The sequence below is a fragment of the Hylobates moloch genome, unplaced genomic scaffold (genome assembly GCF_009828535.3).
Source record: "Hylobates moloch isolate HMO894 unplaced genomic scaffold, HMol_V3 SCAFFOLD_4, whole genome shotgun sequence".
Lineage (NCBI taxonomy): Eukaryota > Metazoa > Chordata > Mammalia > Primates > Hylobatidae > Hylobates > Hylobates moloch.
In genome coordinates this window covers 16,736,192-16,741,760 of record NW_026652279.1, presented here as the reverse complement: position 1 = coordinate 16,741,760, position 5,569 = coordinate 16,736,192, and the positions used below count along the sequence as shown (strand labels likewise).

The 5,569-nt window shown below is 39.6% G+C and overlaps 1 pseudogene; it reads left to right on the top strand.

The window, feature by feature from the left end:
• The first annotated feature begins 3,786 nt into the window (after window positions 1–3,786).
• On the top strand, window positions 3,787–4,883 carry LOC131383350 (uncharacterized; annotated as a pseudogene).
• Window positions 4,884–5,569: the final 686 nt, after the last annotated feature.

The following is a 5,569-nucleotide window of genomic DNA, read 5'->3' as shown; positions in this document are numbered from 1 at the left end:
AATCACAAACTGCCTAATATAATAAATTTCTTTTCTGGATAGCATTATCTTTCACTACTTATTTCTTCCATCTTTCATCCATGGAGTTTTACATTATTCTCACATTGTATATAGTGAGACAGTCACAGGGCAAAAACTAAACTATCTTTGCCCTTGAAAAATCCATTAACCAAAAAAAAAAAAAGAAAGAAAGAAAGAAAGGAAGAAAGAAAGAAAGAAAGACAGACAGACCCTGGCTTTAAGCTGGTCGTTATTTGTTCTCTTGGATATAATGCACGTGTGAGTTTCAACCCACAACCAGGTTTATTTGACTTTATATTTTTTGTCCATTTTATACAGTATTGCTTTTAGACAGAAAGTATGTAAAGGAAACTCACAAGCTTAAAATTACATATATAAATCCGTTTGTGCCAAACTATTCTGAGAAAATCTTTTTCTCTCAAAATCCCAAAGTACATTTTAAAAATTCTCATTTGCCCTTCATAACCTCCTCATCTGTCTGTCTAAAACTCCTTCTCTTTAAATAATTTAACAACACCTGCCTCCAACATTAATATACATATTACAAAACATAAATATATACATACTTATGCATATTCATATGCAACACATACACATGTACATTTGCAGTTTATAAATGGCAAACTCACCTTCTCATTTACAAGTGCAACTCATTCTAAATTTATTTTCAGTTTATATCAACTAAAGTTTTTTTAATATAAACTCTTTTCAGTTTGCCAAACTATCCTGAGAAAGTATTTTTCTCTCAAAATCCCAAAGTAAATTTAAAAATTCTCATTTGTCCTTAATAATTCCCTCATCTGTCCAAAACTCTTCTATTTAAATAATTTAATATGTACTTCCAACATATACATACTACCAAACATAAATACATACATATTATACATATCCACATACTACACACACACATATACATATGCAATTCATAACTGGCAAACTCACCTTCTCATTTCCAAGTGCACACAGCTCATTCCAAATTTATTTTCAGTTTACATCAACAAACATTTGGGTTTTTTTTTTAATCTAAAGCCAAACAAAGCACAAGACAATAAATTTAGAATCTCCTGCTTATATTCCAAAAAATTATCCTGTGAAAGATGGCAATGAGGTTTTACTCCTCCAGAGAAAGAAACCAGTCTCCAAAATAATGTCCTAGGAAATAGCTTTTCCCTGAGATTTTCTTCTTTATTTTTTGTAAAGGAAAAAATACAAATACAGAAGGCATTTGAGCAAATCAAATGGTAAGAGGCTTCCACATTAGCCACACTTTTTCTGTTTAGAAAAGAAAAACAGTTTTATCATATGCTGTAAATTCTGCAGAGTATTAAAAAGGGATTTAGTCACGCTCATTTTTTTTCTAAATTTCTTTCCCACAACTAAGATTATTTTTAGTGAACATGAAAAGGGGAAAATAATTCTTGAAATCAAAATAACTGAATTTGTATGTTTAAGATAAATTCAAAGCCCTAACAATTTCCTCTAATATTAATTTACATTAGGAAACATCAGCCAGTTAATCTCAAGTGAAATTTTAAACATCAGTTGTGGACAATGTTTTTCACGTTTGTGAATAGGTAATATGATGCAGATCTTGCAACAAATAGCTACCTTTAAGTCTTCCCTAAGATCATGAGAGAAAGAGATGATATTTCATTACCATAAAATCCAGAAAATATTCAGAAATGCTCTTTTTCTAACTCTCCACTACTACGGCTCTAGGATTAACAAGTTCTGGGCTTTGGAGTAAGACAATCTGAGTTCAAGATCCAGTTCTTAGCTGAGTGGCAGAGAGCAAATTATTTAACACTCTAGACTTGCTTCCTTCTCTAGCAGACAGGCATTACAGGGTGTACAGAGGACTAAATGATACATGTAAAACACTTCATACCATTCATTCCTAGCTCACAGTACCTGTCAATAAATATCACTCAGGGCTAGTGTTGCTGAGGTACTGACACTTCTTTCTGTCAGATACACAAAGATTCCATTAAATGCCACCTAAAAGATGTACTTCTGGATAGGTCAAACAAGGACATTAACTGCAAAGGAAAAGGAAACATGTGCACTTCCACCATGTTCGACGTGGGATTATTCTTGGCATTCACAACTGTGCAAAGTAGGCACTAATGCAACATTATTTTATACAAGAAAATACAAGCGAAAATGGTCGCCCAACTTAGTAAAAGGCAGAGCTTGGACTCCATCTCCAAATCTCGTGGGCTTTCATTTCCATCAGGCTACAAACATATACATTAACTTAAGAAGAAGGAAGAAAGAGCTATCAGCCCCTTCTTTTCACCTGATTCATAGGTGTGAAATAATTCTGATCCAGGGTTTGTCTTCATAAATTTTGTGATGTGAGTGGCGCTTGACAAGTCCCTCTGACAAACTCACAGGAAATTAGTGTCTTGAAGGGTCTCTTAGGTTCCTGTTAAATGTAAATACTCCTTGAAGAAATTTTATTACACAACCTTCAGGGAGAGTTAAGTTTGACTGCTATCTGAGTGTGAGTGGCTGGCAGAACGGAAGGCAGAATTGGAAAATCAGGGATTAGAGATCAAACTGGAAATGGAAGAGAGGTCCCAGACGGAGGCAGTGAAGTATCACATGAGAAGACAATTCCTTCTATTTCCACAGGTTTTGCATCTGAGAGTTCAACCAACCATGGATCAAAAATATTTGAAATAAAACAATAAAAAATGATAGTTGACAATAAAAATACAATTTAAAAAACAATACAGTATGACATCTATTTACATAGCATTCACATTGTATTAGACATCTAGCGATGATTTAAAGTAAAAGGGAGAATATGTGTAGGTTATATGCAAATACTGTGCCATTTTTATATCAGGAACTTGAGCATCTGAGGATTTTGATATCCACAGGGATTTTGGAACCAATACCCATAAATGCCAGTGGATGATTGTATTGAGTATTTATTAGGCACAGATAAATAATATGTACTTGATAATCCATCTTTAACATGTCCCTAGTAGCTTATTAGCTACTGCTTACTATTACTAACATCATGTTCTCTGGGAAAACTAGTAAAGACATTACGCTGGCTTAGAGAGTAAGAATTCTGCCTTCTAGTCACAGTTCTGCCATTTAGTACCAATGTGGCATGGGGAAAATTACATTACAGCTCTGACTCAGTTTCCTCATTGTAATAATTGTAATAATTATCTTTTCTCCTCACATGGTTGTTGTGAAAAAAAAGCGAGCTGGGCTACCCTCTTTGGGCCCCCTCCCTTTGTATGAGAGCTCTGTTTTCACTCTATTAAATCTTGCAACTGCATTCTCTTCTGGTCTGTGTTTGCTACGGCTCGAGCTGAGCTTTTGCTCGCCATCCACCATTGCTGTTTGCCGCTGTTGCAGACCCGCCGCTGACTTCCATCCCTCCGGATCCAGCAGGGTGTCCTCTGTGCTCCTGATCCAGTGAAGGCGCCCATTGCCACTACCGATCGGGCTACCGGCTTGCCGTGTTCCTGTACAGCTAAGTGCCCAGGTTGGTCCCAGTTGAGCCAAACACTAGTCACTGGGTTCCATGGTTCTCTTCCATGACCCACGGCTTCTAATAGAGCTATAACACTCACCTCATGGCCCAAGATTCCTTTCCTTGGAATCCGTGAGGCCAAGAACCCCAGGTCAGAGAACACGAAGCTTGCCACCATCTTGGAAGCTGCTCGCCACCATCTTGGGAGCTCTGGGAGCAAGGACACCCTGGTAACATTTAGTGACCACACAGGGACCTCCAAACCTATGGGAAACCTTCCCCCCAAGGCAAAAATGCCCCTAAGATATATTCTGGAGAACTGGGACCAATTTGACCCTCAGATGCTATGAAAGAAATGACTTATATTCTTCGGCAGCACTGCCTGGTCATGATGTCCTCGTGGGGGATCTCCTCCCAAGGGGGAGAAACCTGGCCTCCTGAGAGAAGTATAAATTATAACACCATCTTACAGCTAGACTTGTTTTGTAGAAAACAAGGCAAATGGAGTGAAGTGCCATATGTACAAACTTTCTTTTCATTAAGAGACAACTCGCAATTATGTAAAAAGTGTGATTTATGCCCTACAGGAAGCCTTCAGAGTTTACCTCCCTACCCCGGCATTCCCCCGACTCCTTCCGCAATTAATAAGGAACCCCCTTCAACCCAAATGGTCCAAAAGGAGATAGACAAAGGGGTAAACAATGAACCAAAGAGTGCCAATATTCCCTGATTATGCCACCTCCAAGTGGTGGGAGGAGGAGAATTAGGCCCAGCCAGAGTTCATGTACCTTTTTCTCTCTTAGACTTGAAGCAAATTAAAATAGACCTAGGTAAATTCTCAGATAACCCTGATGGCTATATTGATGCTTTACAAGGGTTAGGACAATCCTTTGATCCGATGTGGAGAGATATAATGTTCCTGCTAAATCAGACACTAACCCCAAATGAGAGAAGTGCTGCCATAACTGCAGCCTGAGAGTTTGGGGATCTCTGGTATCTCAGTCAGGTCAATGATAGGATGACAACGGAGGAAAGAGGATGATTCCCCACAGGCCAGCAGGCAGTTCCCAGTGTAGACCCTCACTGGGACACAGAATCAGAACATGGAGATTGGTGCCAGCTAACTTGCATGCTAGAAGGACTAAGGAAAACTAGGAAGAAGCCTATGAATTATTCAATGATGTCCACTATAACACCGGGTAAGGAAGAAAATACTACCGCCTTTCTGGAGAGACTAAGGGAGGCATTAAGAAAGCATACCTCTCTGTCACCTGACTGTACTGAAGGCCAACTAATCTTAAAGGATAAGTTAATCACTCAGTCAGCTGCAGACATTAGAAAAAACTTCAAAAGTCTGCCTTAGGCCCAGAGCAAAACTTAGAAACCCCATTGAACTTGGCAACCTTGGTTTTTTATAATAGAGATCAGGAGGAACAATACAAATGGGATAAAAAAAAAAAAAAACCCCGCTTTAGTCATGGCCCTCAGGCAAGTGGACTTCGGAGGCTCTGGAAAAGGGAAAAGCTGGGCAAATCGAATGCCTAATAAGTCTTGCTTCCAGTGTTGTCTAAAAGGACACTTTAAAAAAGATTGTCCAAGTAGAAATAAGCTGCCCCCCCATCCATGCCCCTTACGTCAAGGGAATCACTGGAAGGCCCACTGCCCCAGGGGATGAAGGTCCTCTGAGTTAGAAGCCACTAACCAGATGATCCAGCAGCAGGACTGAGGGTGCCTGGGGCAAGTGCCAGCCCATGCCATCACCCTCACAGAGCCCCAGGTATGCTTGACCTTTGAGGACCAGGAGGTCCAGGAAACATCCTGGACACTGGCACAGCCTTCTCAGCCTTACTCTCCTGTCCTGGACAACGGTCCTCCAGTTCTGTCACTATCCAAGTGGTCCTAGGACAGCCAGTCACTAGATGCTTCTCTCGGCCACTAAGTTGTGACTGGGGAACTTTACTCTTTTTACATGCTTTTCTAATTATGCCCGAAAGCCCCCACTCCCTTGTTAGGGAGAGTCATTCTAGCAAAAACAGGGGCCATTATACA